Consider the following 16,395-nt stretch of genomic DNA (forward strand, 5'->3'; position numbering starts at 1 on the left):
TTATCTCTTAGTTCCAGGGGAAAATCCTTCTGGCAGATTTTGAATTTTTGGTAACCAAGTATTTAGGAAGGCAATTATGTTTTCTCCTCCTGCTTTTTCCTGTGGTCCATATATGGATTTTCCTCCATTCCTCCTCTGCCTGTTCTTCAAGTAGTCTTATTTAAACAATATCCAGTTGTTTTGCTTCATTAGAATGTCTAAATAATGTTCCTCTTCCTGTAACATTCCTTCTGTGTCATTCACAACAGTGTCAATGTTATATATGTGCATATTGTGTTTTTGGATAAGATATTCGAGCAGACTTATTTGTTTCTTACAGTCATTGTTCACTGAGTCCATCTTCGTATCTAATTTGTCCATTTCAAGTGACATCTCCTGAAATAAGGAGGTAAAATTTTGTAAATCTCTTTTCACACACGAGTCTGAAGAGGTTGTCTTCTAGTAGCTCATTTTCCCTGCAGTCTGGTATTTCTCCCTCTACTTTTTTCTGTCAGTTTCTTCTCAAACAGAATCTGACAAATTTTCTTTCTTTTGTATATTTTCCTTCTAAGAAGATATAAGTAATAATACTGCTTAAATAATTACATAAATATCCAGTTTGTACAGATTTTCTTGTCAGAAATGTATTGAATAATTGGTCTGGCAAAGGATTAAGAATATAAGCTGTTAGCGAGCTTCTTCCTGTAGTTCATAGCTGTCAACCATCCTGTGGAACATCACTTCTCAAAATGTGGAACAAATGGGCAAAACGTGGAGTAGTTAGTACCTGCTTAATAACAACTTCAGCTAGGAAGTTAACAGTTAAAATGTGTTATTTTATGCCTATAAAACTGTTATGTTGATGAATTAGCATGAGTCAGTGTGAATTAGCATGGTATCAGATAAAATCAGGCTTACTACAGAATGTGTGATAGAGCCTTTAAAAGTCGAACTATGAGGAACATGCACTTTTTAAGACTCGCATTAATGAACAAACCTGGTATTGAGGTACACTTGAGAAGTATGCCATAGTTCAAGGTTTGAGTCATGCACCATCCACCAGCATTCATCTAGCATACACTGCATTTGAGCAAACCTAGTAGTATGGTAGTTCATTTTTACCGCATCTGAGCAAACTTAGTAGTATGGTAGTTAATTTACACCGCATTTGAGCAAACGTAGTAGTATGGTAGTTAATGTACACCACATTTGAGCAAACTTAGTAGTATGGTAGTTAATTTATACTGCATTTGAACAAACTTAGTAGTATGGTAGTTAATTTACACCGCATTTGAGCAAACTTAGCAGTATGGTAGTTAATTTACACTGCATTTGAGCAAACATAGTAGTATGGTAATTAATTTATACCGCAGTTGAGCAAAGTTAGTAGTATGGTAGTTAATTTATACCGCATTTGAGCAAACGTAGTAGAATGGTAGTTAATTTACACCGCATTTGAGCAAACATAGTAGTATGGTAGTTCATTTACACCACATTTGAGCAAACTTAGTAGTATGATAGTTAATTTACACTGCATTTGAGCAAACTTAGTAGTATGGTAGTTAATTTACACCAAGTTGAGCAAACTTAATAGTATGGTAGTTAATTTACACCACATCTGAGCAAACTTAGTAGTATGGTAGTTAATTTACACCACATCTGAGCAAACTTAGTAGTATGGTAGTTAGTTGTTCTTGCAGACAATGAAAGCTGCAAGATCTATATGAGCTGCTTCCTACATTCCAGCATGTGGTTCCCTCAGCCTCTATTTGCCAACTGTATGACTTTGAGCAAGTCACTGTGGTCTATGCTTAAGTGTAAAAAGTATTCTTGTTGATCAGTGCTGTATCACAGTTAGTTAATGTAATATGTATATATATATATATATATATATATATATATATATATATATATATATATAAAACAGAAGTTACTCCTAACTTAATTCAAAGTTGTAAGGGCTAAAGCATAAAAAGAAGTATGTCATTGTGCTTGAAATGTCTGGAGAACCTTAATACATTTTTGTACAACAGTACTTTCAAATTATGGGGCTGTATTTAACTTATGTTCCTAACATATTCCCCTCATATTACATTTATTTTTTAAATGATTAGCAACATTTCATACTGCAAAAATATGACTAATAAACCTTTCAACTATTTCTAGCACTGATGCACTTGTATGTGTTATACAGCCCTTCAGAGATTTGCAAATCATCCTTATTATGGTATTAAAGTAACTGACTCTTTCTTAAAAGGAACCACCTCAAGGTCCAAGTCTTACCTGAGATATCATTTTTTTTAGAAATAAAATTGCACCAGTTCCCTACAGAATGTAAATCTGAGTTTAAAACAGTATGTGCATTAAGCTTAGTCTACCTTTATTATGTAATTACAAATGGCATTCTAGTTTGGAAGGTAGTTGGTGTCTTATAATACACATGGCATAAAAAAGAAAGCATTTATTAAAAAAGGGGACTCGACAAAGAGTTGACATAGTAATTGAGTGCCGCACAAGATATTGTTCCTTGTGAAAATGTATCTTTATTAATAGTGTCACCTACTGCAAATGTAATACATAAAATGTAAATAATTTAATGTAATAATTAAATTGTAAGAGTTTTTGGTTTCGTTGCAAATAAAATAGCTATCTGCATATACATTAAGAAGTCATTTGTAAAATGTGGGAACTCTGCACATCTATAAAAATGATCATGCTAAGAATTAATGAAAGGAGTATTTGTATAATGTGCCTGAAAGTAGTATCATTTACCCATTAAAGACATTTGTATGAAGGACTGATGTGCATTATAAAAAGAAGAAAATGTTTTATCAAAAACTGCTATCACACAGAAAGCACTAGTTTTCATATGTGGCCTCGTACTAGTAGCTACCATGACCAATACCGTAAATGTAGCTTGTTGCTACACCTTAGAGAATGTGATTATTTCTAATGACAGTGGTCTAAAGGTAGATTTGCATATTTCAAAATGATATTTTAAAATTTCAGTTGCTGAACAATTAATCAATCTGTTTTTGCCTTGTGCTTCAAATTTCAGTTGTTTAGCAATTAATTTGTCTGTTTTTTGTTTGTTAACTGGGTAAGTCCAATTGACAAAATGTCTCTTTTGTGAGCACTGACTAAGTGACTTGCTCAAAGTCAAACAGGAGGCAGAAAGAGGTGGAAGGACTCAAACAATGTACACTTGACTTAAAAGAGTTGCTCAGTTACCAGCACATGGTCTTTATCCTTTGTTCTAGTTGCCAAACTGTTTTCAGTGAAGTGCCTTATATATAAAAAATCTGGCCATGAATGTTCTACTTTTTCAGTTGCCCAAAAAGTGCAGTGGTTGCTAAACTTATTAAAAAGGGGAAGTGTGGCACAAATTAAAGTTAAATGCAGGCTTCTGGAATATTACACTGGCATTCTTTAGCTATATGCTTAGGGCTGTATGTCAGTTGAGAATGTAGTTTTTAACTATTTTTAGTTTAAATCATTTGTGATGTTTTTGTAACTTAATTAATTTTCAAAAATAAGTGCTCCTACTGCATTTTTGTAACAAGTAACAATACATTTGCAATAACATTTTAACATCAGTCACATGCCACAATAAGAACTAACATTTCAATAATACACAGACACCTATAGTTCACTCTCAGGCTACTGAATGCATGCATTTAGGCTTTACAGAACCATGATGTCAAAAATACAAACATTTATGCTTATTCACAGTATCAGTGAAAACTATATATGAAGACATCTGCACCACTTACTACATATTACAAAACAAAGTATTGCAGTTTCAAGAAAAATGACATCATTAGCATATATTCAAGCCAAAGTCTGGTACCATTCTCAGTTAAGTGTGCATTCCTGCAGTTATAATTTATAAGAGGGATGTGAGTAGTGAAGCTACATTATTGGTGTGTGGAAGTGATTGCTTCCTTTAAGACACTCCTTTAAATCTATTATTGGTTTACTTAATGCACAGTTGAAAACAGTCCTATATAACTATGTACATTCACCAGCTCCTTGGTGATCTGTACATGTGCATTAAATACCTTCTGTTTGGTATGACATGGATCAGTACCAGTGATATGTTCATTAATCTAAGCACTTGACAACCAAGAATCTACATTATTTACTTTGCAAAAGTGAGGATGAATCTTTAAAAATATTTATTTTCACTAGGACTTCTATCCATATTTGCACTATGTCTATGTATCAGGTCTTAATGTAAAAAAAAGTCTAACTACTGACTAATGCTTAGCTGACTCTTTGCACTCAGACACTGTTAGACCAATCATGATACATGAACGCAGGGGTAACACTAAACCACACACAGTCCTGTAAAGCAGTATTATTAAGGAGGCTGAAAGCAAAGTTGTTTGCAGTGTCCCTCTTGTGATTCTTACATTTGTTGTTTTTTAAACAAGAAACAACTATTAAATTATCATGTATGACATAGGCAATCATGCATTTATATAAATGAAAACAAATCACAGTGGCATAACTTTAGTTTCAAACATTATACATCACAAACCATATTGACATAATTATAGTTCCAAATGTCATACATCACTTATAATCTATTCAGTCATTGTCAGTCAAACATTACATAGCTCATGTAAATCCTGCCTTCTTTTAAACCTCAGTAAACTGCATTAAATAAACCACAAAACGACAAACTATGTAAATGTAAAAATAATAAAAATGCTGCACCAATATGCCCACCCAAACCTCACTCCTCCTCTGCATGTACCGTTCCCACAATACCCATTTTTTTTCTAGGCAATTTACTCCTACCCTTTTCTAAAGAGCCCACTTCCAGTTGTTTTCTCTCTATTACTATGTCCTTCTATTCTAATGTTGCAGTATTCATTATATGAGGGATCCTCCGCTATGGGTGACCCAATGTCTGGGCAGTATACAAGATCTTTTTAAGTACTTCTAGTATGTGAGTTGTCGCATAAATGGCTTAGAAGTGACATCCACAAGTACAGTCCTCAGAACCTCTCTGCCACAGTCTGAATGCCATCTTCAGTTGTCGGATCTGTGCACCCAAGTCGTTTGCTGCTGGTTTACTTTTTAGATAAGTGCCCTGTTGTTTTTTTTTTTTTTTTTTTTTTTTTTTTTTTTGCTTGCTACTGCTTTCTGTTGTGAGGGTTTCATGTCATCCAGAAAAGACAAGTGCCAATGTGGGAGACAGATTCCACACAAGGATAGTCACAACCTTTGTCTCTTTTGTTTGCAGCCTATACACGGCCCTACATCTTGCTGTATTTGCCAGGCTTTCATCCCTAAGACCCTATGTAGTTGTCTTTCATCCCTTAAGATTTGTTGAGAAACTCAGCGACTGAAGTGGTTAGCTAGCGATGTTATGGAGGGTATATCTGGGACTTCTGTCGAGCCTGTGTTGAAGAGGAAGGCCAAGAAGCTAAGGCCTGAATCTTCAGCTGCACCTTCTACCTCTGACATCTCTCTCTGTCTCAATCGAGGTCGATGAAGACCCTGAGGTCCATCTGGCGGTTGGCTTGACTTCTTTGGTGGTTACCGTATCAGATGCCATCAAGGGATCTTCCTTAGGCATGTCCTTGTAGGCCATGTAGACACGTCCCCTTCAGATAGTCAGGGGCAACCAAGGCTTATTATTTTGGAAGGCCCTAAGGGAGGATATTCCAGCTACTAATCAGGGAGGATATTCCAGCTAATATTATTGAGTGCAGACCTACATTGGGTTCCTCCACTTTCCATCAGGCTGATGTGAGGTTAAAAAAGAAGCAGAAATCCAAGCACATTTTTGTACCTAAGACTCCACAGTCAGATTTGGAAACATTTTCTTAAGGCTTGCTTAATGCACTCATGGCTGTTAAGCCTTCTTCAGCTGATCCTGTTTCTCCTTTAACTTTTTCCCCACTTAAAAGAGTTGGGGTGCTGGAATCATCTGAGGATGAATCTTTGCTCCATTCCCCCTTGAATATGCTTCCCCTGAGGAAGAGTCAAATGGCACAGATTCACCAGTGGAAGAGATCACATTTGGGGAAACCTTAGCTAAAATGTTTCTGATGTGCAAAAAAGATGATATGATCTTTTACAAATGGATTCTCCTTCCCCTTCTGCTGTACCTCCAGTCTTGCCAGCCTTTATGGATGCTGTTTCTTTAGCATCTAAGGCCCCAGACTCAGTCTCCTGCCCCTGAAAGACCCAATTGGTTTTATAAAGTGCCAGAAGACTCTGCATTTCTTTACAGATGTCCTTCAGCAAATCCTGCAGTGGTTTCCATTGCTTCTGACAAAACTTCCAGACTATTGCCATCCACCAAGCTTCTTTCTTCTGATAAGGAGAGCAAGACTATGGAAAGAATAGGAAAAAATGTTATACTTCTGCCACCTTAGCTTTCTGTGCTATAAATTAACAAACCCATATAACCAGATATGCTTTGGCTCTTCTTTCTCAAGCCTCTCAAGCCTCTCAAGTAGTTTCTCATCTCCCAGTCTCTGATGTTAAAACAGCTGATACCTTTTAGGAGCTTCTTCTCAGGTAGCTTGCCACTCCATTAAGTGCAGCTATGATGCAGCAGAAGCATCTTCCAGAGCAGCTGCATTTGTCTCTATTCTTAGGCAGTATTCATGGTTGAGGCTTCAGCCACTTCCAGATGATATTAAAGCAAGATTAAAGGATGTTCCTTTAGACAACAGTGATTTGTTTGGGGCTGCAGCTGCAGATTTATTTAAATTTTTACAGGAGAAATACAAGAATCTACAGGACATAAATCATTTGTTTCACTAGTTACCAAATTTCTGAGGAATTATCCCTCAAAGACTTCCTTTGTTAGAAAACAAACTTGTCTGTTCACTTCCAAAAGCCAAAAAGGTGGTCAGAGAGCTCCTCAGTCTAAGCCCTCTCAGCCAGATCCTGCCCAGAAGCAGCCCTTTCCAGACAAACCAGGTAGTCTGTGACTACCGCACTCATCTCAGTCTTGTTCCTCTTTATCTACATCTTTTCCTGCCTGTTCCAGTTTGGGAAACCATTACTCAAGACACATGGGTTCTTTCCTTATTAAACAAGGGTACTTCATGTTCTCGAAGAGTCTTCCTCTATTCATGGGCATTCCACAACAACCTCATGACCAACTGCATCTATTTCCTCAGGTGCTTCAGGAGTTGCTGTATCAAGTAACAATTAAAGAAGTTCCTGTGCCCCTTAGAAGAAGAGGGTTTTACTCCAGGATGTTTCTTGTACCTAGAAAAAGATGGCCCATGGAAACCTATTCTGGATTTTTCTCATCTCAATACTTTTCTGAAAGTTCCTACCTTCTGATTGCTGTCCTTGCAAACCCTGTTTCCTCTTATTCCTCAGGCTTACATGGCCTGTCTGGACATCAAGGATGCTTATCTTCCCATTCATCTCCTATACAGGAAATGTTTATGTTTTTCTATTGCTTCCTTGTACTTTGAGTTTTTATCTTTGCCCTTTGGTCTTTCTACTGCCCCAAGGGTCATTGCTTACTGCAGAATTCAGGGCATCCAGGTTTAGCCTTACCTGGATGTTCTTCTTTTCTAGCTCCTTGTCCAGAAACCCTGGAACAGAATCTACAGTTCACTCCTCTTCTGCAAAGGTTGGGGTTCACAATAAATTTCAAAAAGTCCTTTCTTTCCCCCTCACAGGACCACATCTTCCTGGGGTGTAGGTTGCAACCAGATATCCTGCTGGCATCTCTGCCTCCTCCAAAATTTCAATCTCTCATTTTCTACTTCCAGAGTCTTCTCCCTCGTCCTTCTCTTACAGCCAGGGAGTTTCTCAGGCTCCTAGGTTTCATGGCATTCACCATTCCCATGCTACCTGTGGCAAACTTCACATGAGGAAGTTTCATTGGTACCTGAAATCAGTTTGGATGCAGCATGCACATCCACTGGAGTTTGTGGTTCTTCTTCTCCCCTGTCTCAAAACGGAACTCCTTTGGTGGATTCAGCAGATTTCCCTGAACACAGTCCTTCATTTGCATCCTGTTCTCACTCAAGAATTGTTTACAGACACCTTCAGCCTAGGATGGGGAGCAACCTTTGCTTCCATGAAGGTACAGGGCCTTTGGTCTCCCTCTCAAAAGGAGGACCATATCAACATCAAAGAGATGAGAGGTCTCATTTTAGATCCTCAAGCTTTACATCCTCTTTTCCATCCAGAACCTCTAAACCTGTTTACAGACAACACCGCAGTTCTCTGTTATGTAAACAGACAGGAGTGGATGAAGTCATACCTTCTCTGCAGGTTAGCTCTCATGGCTTGGGAACTGGCAGTTCAGTACCAGGTGACTCTCTAGGCAGTTTATATCTCCTCCAGTCAGAACTCTGTGTCAGATAATCTGAGCAGGTCTATGACTCAGTCCTACAAATGGATACTTCACAGGGATGCATTTCTAGATATTTTCCACTGGTGGGGTACTCCTCAAGTAGATCTATCTGCCTCCCCTCTGAACAGATAAGTTACTCTTTTTGGTGCCAGAGTGCCAGGTCCCCTGGTTTGGAAGGTGGACACCCTATCAATTTCTTGGAGTGGGATTTTTTTTATGCATTTCCCGCTTTCCTCTCATTCAGAAAGTCATGATCAAGATTCAGCAGGACAAACCAAAAATCTTGCTGATGACTCCCTTTTGGCCAAGACAGCATTGATTCCCTCTTCTTGTTCTGCATTTAGCCAAAGGCAGTCATCACAAGTTACCTCACAGGGTGGACCTTCACATACAGGACAAAGGATCCCTTATCTATTCACACCTGTCAACTTTGCATCTGACTGTGCGGGTGACAGACTTCTGATTCCTTTCAGACACCTTTTTTTCTGAGGACGTACTTAGGGTACCGCAGGAGGCCAGAAAACCCAATACTAGAAAATCATACTTATATAAATGGAAGAGGTTTTCTATTTGATGTCCTTCACACAACCTGGATCCACTGTCTGTGGATGTTCCATTGGTTTTTTCCTACTTATGTGTGTTTCTCAGTGATTGGCTCTTTCATACTTTTATGAGTTGCTCAATGATGGTTTGCTTACTCCTCGGTGAAAGTTCATTTGTCAGCCATTTCTGCCTTTGTCTCCCCCTTTGGCTTCTAGGTTAGAGGTTAAACTTTTTCTCAAAGGCGTCCTTCACATTAGACATTCCAGGAAAGCTGTTCCTCCTCCTTGGGATATGAACTTTGTTTTGGAGAAGCTGACTGTGGCTCCATTTCAACCTGCAGCTACTGCTTCCTTGCAACACTGTACTTGGAAATTTATTCTGTTACTAGCTTTGACTTCTACCAGAAGTGGATCTGAGCTTCAAGCCTTAATGGCTTCCTCACCTTTCCTGATTTTCCATAAGAGCAGGGTTTTTTTGCATACTACCCTTTGTTTATGCCCAAGGTTGTGAATGAGTTGTATCTTACCCAATTGATTCATTTGTCCACCTTTTTTTTTCCTTCTCCACAATCCTCTAATGAGAGGATTTTACACACCTTGGATGTGCATAGACAACTCAGATTTTATTTGGATAAAACTAAGAATGTCAGGAAATCTGATCAGCTTTTTGTTTCTTTTCATCCCAGGGCTCTGGGACTGCCTGTTTTCAAGCAGACTATTTTGTCTTGGATTTCAAAGGCTATTTCTTTTTCTTATGTTTTCCATGGGAAGAGCCTCCTTTTCATGTTAAGGCTCATTCTAATAGGGCTATGACTTCTTTAGGTGCTTTCTTTAAGGTATTGGATACTAATTCCATTTTACAAGCAGCTGTTTGGACTTTTGTACATGTCTCCACCAAGCATTACAAATTCGATGGCATCTCCAGATCTAGAGCTGGTTTTGCTGGAGCCATTCTTCACAGTTTGCTAGAGAGCTCTTCTGGTCCTTCCTCCTCCCAGGGTACCTCCTAAGTGTTGTTACTCTCACTCTGTCTCATGTAAAGAATACTGCAACATTACAGTAGAAGGACATAGAATAGTTGTGTAAAATCTTATCATAATCATAGATGTCCTTCTCTTCTATGTTGCAGTATTCTATCCCGCCCTCCTTCCCCTGGTGCTTGCTTTTGTTCTGGATGTCTGATAACCTCCTTGTTTCCTTAGGCTGGCTTTCCTCCTGGGGCTTTCAGTTCTGAGGATTGTACGTGCTAACATCACTTTTATGGCTGACATACTCCTAAGCCATTCATGCAACATCTCACATACTAGCAGTACTTAAAAGCTCTTGTATACTGTCTGGATGTTAGGTCACCCATGGTGGAGGATCCCTCATGTAAAGAATACTGCAACATAGAAGCGAAGGACATATATAGTTATGGTAAGATTTTACACAAATATTCTATATTTACTACTTTTAGTACAGTTAGTTTAGAGTTTGATTTCCATTTTCTAATAATTGTCTTTTTGGCAGCGATCATAATTAGACTCGGCAAGGCCTTACTATGTCTAGGCAATTCTGTTCCTGTATCATAGCTCAAAAAGTAATTTCCTTAGTAACACCAATTTGCTCATCCAGCATCTCAGACAGAGTAGACTGCAAGGAATCTTTAAAGTCTGCCAAGTTATTACACTCCCAGAAAATATCTTCCCAGTTACCTGTTTCTTCCCTATCACACCTCCAACATTTGCAATCTACCTGAGGAAAAATTCTTTGGAGCCTACATGGAGGTATAAAAATAACTATGTCAACACTTACAAGCAAAGATACTAAATTTTCTAGACTTTGTTGTATATTTGGGAGGCATACATATATCCCCCATTGTTTCTTTGTGAATTGCTTACCAGTATCTCTCCCAGTCCTCATTTTTTAACAGCAACTTCTGTTCTAGATTCTACTAAAAACTCTACCAGTGCTGGTCTTTCACTTAGGATCCCTCTATTTCTTTCTTTTTGCCTATACTCTGATATCAATCCTTGATAGGGAAGGTAGTCTCTAGCATGCAGTCCAAATAAATTCTTGGCCTCTTCCCATTCTATTACCTTTCCCTCTCTAATTATGTGTTCCCAATACCTTGGCTCTTTTGCCAGTTTTCTCCAATAAATTCCAGCCCCCCATGTTGCCTATTGTCTGTATCCCCAATTGTAGTCATCCCTATCAACAGAATCTCCTTTCTCCATTACCATGTTGGTTTAGTTTTTAGAATACTTTCTGCTATGTTATGAATATAATATTTTTTTTAATTTCTACAAGTCTTTTGGGTTTCTAATACCATGACAGGAATGAACCCCATTCCTAAGTCAAAGTATGATTAAAGTTCATGAGAAATTAGTATTGCTTCAATCTTTGATGTCAGCCAGATGTGCTGACTCCTTCTGCAATTCATACAGAGTTACATATATTGGTAACATATCTAAGTACAACTGCAGATTGTTTTTTATAAGACCTGATGCTCCTTCTACTATTGGAACTGTCTGGGCATCTTTCTTCCACATTGCTCTCATTTCTGCCTGCAAATCCTGATATTTTATGACTTTATGTCTCTCTGTATGCAAGACACTGTAATCATTGGGTGTAGTGATTTCGGTAGTCAGTGCTAATTTTGTCTCCTTTTTGTGGTCCACTATATCTGGTTTTCTCGCATCTGTCTTTTGAACTGTTAGTAATGGGTGATCCCACATAATGTAGACTTTATCATTTTCTATGAGGCTTTGTTGCTTATGTTTCCAGTGTTTTTCAGCCACTTCAGTACCATAATGTTTGCACAATCTCCATTGCAACAGTCATGCCACATTATTATACCTTTCAGTATACAGTCCTTTTGCCATTAATATGTCACAACCAGCAACAAGGTGTGCGAGTGTTTCCAATTCCTTCTTACAAAACCTACATCTGTCTGGTTCTCCTACATGTTCAATGGACTTGGTAAACCAATGAGTACGTAGTCCAGTATCTTGGGCTGCCAATATTAACCTTTAATCTTTTGGTTTGAATTTGCTTCTCCTTAACCATTCCTGCATTCAATCCTGAGCAGCATTAGGTTCTTCCTGGAGTTTTCTGTATTTATGCATTTTCGACATTTCTTGCCTTCTCATCTGATCCTTCACTTTATATTCTGTCTTTTGTTTTTTTGGTACATTCAGTTGCCGCTTGATTTTTATCTACATCTGGTTTGATTTCCATTCCCGCTTGATGCTGATATGCTTCTGCTGGACTAAGCAGGGAAGACATCTTAGATTTATTCTCCCCATGTTTCAAAACTTTCACTTTGTTTGGGTCTTGTGAGGTCAGCAGATATGTGTGCAGTCCCACGACTGCAGATCTATACATGTAATCAATTTCAAGGAGGCCCATGCACTTATTTTTATAAATCATTTGTTGAGCATGAAGCATCCTTCTTGTTTTCCTATCTAATCTGTTCAACACCTTTTGGGGCCAGTCAGTCACTCCAAAACTGTTAAGTTAGGACAGGAAAATCAATTGGTTTATAGCTTGAATTTTGTTCCTAGATGTCAGTGCTGTTTTCAGAATTAATTTAAGTCTTCTAAAATATTCCTTACTAAGTTTTACTCGTATGTATTCATGTTTTATTGTTGATCCTTCATCAGTTCTCAAATATTTATACACTTCCTCTTGCTCAAGTTCTTTTATATCACATTCTTGTCCCAAACTAATGTTTTCTTGGTGCTGCAGTTTTCCTGCTTTAAGGGTTGGGTTTGCCACATTTATCAAGATCAAATGACATTCTTACATCATCTGAAAAAGTTTTGACTACTTGCAGTTATGCTTTCATTTCCTCATCTGATGAGCTATACAGTTTTAAATCATCGACAAAGAGAAGATGAGAAGTCTTTATACTTTGTTGTTTTCTAGAAGCCAAATTGTAGCCACGGCCTAAGCTGTTAAGTAGACCGCTTAATGGGTTAAGGGCAAGACAGAATAGTAGCAGTGACAGGGAGTCACCCTGGAATATCCCCTTTGAATTTTTATCCCTGGAATAGTAATGTGTCCTTTGCAATTAAGCCATGATAAAGTGATCTGCCACTGTAATATAGTCGATCAGTGTAGGGGTGTATCTTATACATTTTTTAAGCAGTCTTTTATCCATGAATGTGGGATACTGTCAAATGCTTTTTTGAAGTCATTCCATGTCATACATAGATTCTTCCCCATTTTACAGTTCTCCAATATAATTTTATTTAGCAACAAATGATTACATATGACTTTCTTTTATTACCCTTTTGTTCTAGTGCCATAATTCAATTTTTTCTAAATGAATATAAACTCTGTCATCATCAGTTCTGGTATATAGTTTATATGTTGTCAGAAGGCAAGTTATTGGTCTATAATTTTTAGGATAACCTGCAGGTTCAGTCTTAAGTAGGAACATTGTTTTTCTTGTTGTTAACTAGGCTGGTATTTCTTTGGGGTGCACATATAAATAGTTCTTACTCATGGCTAAATCTTTGTGCAAAGATGTTAATACTTTTAGTCAGAAGTTAGGTACTGCATCTGAGATTGGGGTTTTCCAATTAGAGGCTTTTCTTAACTTTGTTTCAATCTCTCTGGCTGTTATTTCATCCCATTTCATATCCTGTACCTTTGACCTTCTTATTCTTTCTTTTACTTTTCCTATCCATTTAGCATCTCTGTTATTTTCCACAGGTTCTTCATAGATACTTCTCCAAAATATATCTATTTCTTCTTTTTTGGGTGGCCTTTCAGTTCCTTTTGCCTTGTTTCCCAACTCTTTCTAAACCTTTTTGAGATCATCAATAAATTGCTTATTGTGTACTTTTCCTTTATATTTATCTGAATATCTTTTAAGGTTTTCCACCTGCGCTGAGATTTTTAGTTTGTTATTTGCGATAGTGCATGATAGATCCTGATCTGTTCTAATACTGCGCATTGCTTAAATCACGTCCATCTTTCTGAGTATTTTTGTTGATCTCTTCCCTCTTCTATACTCCTCTAACAGTGACACTTCTTGTCTTAATTACTTTATAGTTTTCTCTAGTCGATACTTCCATGATGGAATTTGATTTCTCCTCTTCCTTTCCCTTACTAACCTTACAACCCTGTGTTCTTGTGGTAGAACTTTGTCTATTATTAATTTAGCTGCACAGTAATATATCCCATTTACTTTGGTTGTATCGTATGGACCTCAATGAACAGTCTGTGTTCATTTGTTTTATCGCACTTCTGACATTTTGGGGTTTTATTGACCAACAGCAGTCTATTGCTTTCATTGATCTTAATATGTATATCTCTATTAAATCAAGCAACTCTTCTCTTACTTAATATTCTTATAAACTGAGGGTACATTTTTTTTGTTCTCCATTTCCTGCAGGCATTCTATAGAAAGTTCTGTAGCATCTTCCTGTTGCACATTCTCTTCAATTTTATCTTGTGCCATCTGTTGCTCTGTCATATGGGAACTCATTGGCCTGTCACTTCTTAACATTAACTGTGTCAGAGTAGCCACAGATTCCTGTTCCTTCCCTTGCTGTCCAGCTTCAAGTGAACATTTATACTGGTTTCTGTGGAAGGCTCCAAAATATCTTCATATGGCAACTGACCAGTTGCTTCCCATTCCACTGGTGTCTCCTTAATTTGGATGTCAATTGCTCTATCCTGCTGTGGTACTTTGAGTTAGATTTTCTATACCGAATTCTTCACTTCACAGGTACTCCATAACCTCAGTTTCTATTTCTTTATCTTCTCCATTACTAATCTCCGTTTCTACTTTTCCTCTGTCTTATTTTTTTTATCGTAAAGTTTTCCATGTCCAGATTCCTTTGCCTGTATTTCTCTTCAAATATCCTTGCTGCTGTTCTTGTATTGATTAGTTTTGCTTTCTCCTTTGCATAAATATTACACCATATTAAATCTCTTTTTCTTTCCATGTCCATATTTCTTATTCAGATGTCTCCTAATCTTCCTGTTTCTCCTTACTTTGGGGACTCATTCCATCATGCTGTGATGTAACCTGTGTTAGATGTTCTACATCAAATCCTTCACTTATTAGGCATTCCATAACTGCAACTTCTATTTTTTTCAGCATCTACTTTACTAATCTTCTTTTCTACATTCCCTCTTTGTGATAGTTTTTTTTTGTGGGAAATTTTCCATATCTGGATGCCTTTGCCTGCATTTCTATTTGAATATCTTTGGGTATGCCTTTTCTGTTTTGATTAATTTGGCTTTCGACTTTGCATAAATATTGCACCATATCAAATCTCTCTTTCTTTGCCATGTCCATATTTCTTTTTTATACTTTTCAAAAATCTCTAGGTTTTGTTGTTTATATTTTTGCACTTCCTCAGATGCTTCTTCTTCCAAACAGATCAAAGTTTATTGGTCTGTATAATGTTTTTTTACAAGTATTTTTCTTTCCTCTAATTTCTCTCTTAATCTTTTTGTATATCTTGTCTCTGGAAATTCTGGGCTTTTTACATAATAGTAACAGTATATAATTTCTTTCTTATCCTCAGTAGTCCACTCTACCATCTTTATAGCTCTTTTTTGGCCTATCACTTTTTGTGGACTGCTACTTCCTTCTGCAATGGGGGGAGGGGGACTATGCTCCTCTGGGCCTGGCCTGGCCCCATTTTATGAATGTTTCTACATTTTGAGGATTCTACACTGTCATTTGTTTCCAGTCCTGGCACCAGTGCGCCTACCATCCTCGGTCTTGTGCACCCAGCTATCTTTTTTTAATTTTTGACCTATTTCTGTCCATGATGTATGGTATATAAAATACAGTCTATGTATCAGTTTCGTCTTGGTGAATTGTTTTTTTAATATTCTTTATGGTTATTGTTATTCTCCTTAAGGATCCGCATCCCAAATCACAGTCTCCCCTTGTTTCTTGAGCATCCTACCTATTTCATCATCATCCCTTTCCACTTTGAAGTATAGGTTTCTGCTTGTGCAGCATATAGGAACCTTAACTTTGCAGCTCTGAAATACCCCTTTAAATTGAGTACTCCCAGAACTCCTTGTTCTCTTGGAAGAATCAGCTTATCTCACTTTTCTTGCCATCTTCCTCTCCCATATAGAATCCTTCAGCTCTTCATTAATTGCTATCCACAACATCTTCTCTGGTTGATAAAAATATGCCTGGCCTGTATATAAAACTAAAGGGACTAAATGAAAACATTTTAACTGCTTTTATCTTGCTGTCCATATCCAGGTTCCTATTACATGAACAAACTTTTCAAAGTTCGAATGTCATATGGTCGACACCATATGATCGAACTTTGAAAAGTTCGAAGGTTAAATGTAACGGCAGCGTACGGTGCAGAATGGGAAAATTTCCCTTTTCTGCACTGAAGTGCAATCTCAGAGTTGGTATATTTAAGTAGGGGGGTGTAGGAGGCACAGCCCCCCATGTGGGGGATGCAGGGGGTGTGCCCCTCTGCTTGGAGCGTTAAGGTAAGTTTTATTTTTTTTTATGTTTTATTATATATTCGATGTTTCAAAGTT

General features: G+C 37.6%; 1 protein-coding gene across 10 annotated transcripts in view; it reads left to right on the forward strand.

Annotated features, from left to right (window-relative positions):
* PLEKHA7 (pleckstrin homology domain containing A7) overlaps positions 1 to 16,395 on the forward strand; it is a 2,079,953-nt gene that overhangs the window by 2,051,697 nt on the left and 11,861 nt on the right. The window lies entirely within an intron of this gene.

This window comes from Protopterus annectens, chromosome 9.part0 (genome assembly GCF_019279795.1).
Source record: "Protopterus annectens isolate FY-2018-M chromosome 9.part0, PAN1.0, whole genome shotgun sequence".
In the NCBI taxonomy this organism is placed as follows: Eukaryota; Metazoa; Chordata; order Ceratodontiformes; family Protopteridae; genus Protopterus; species Protopterus annectens.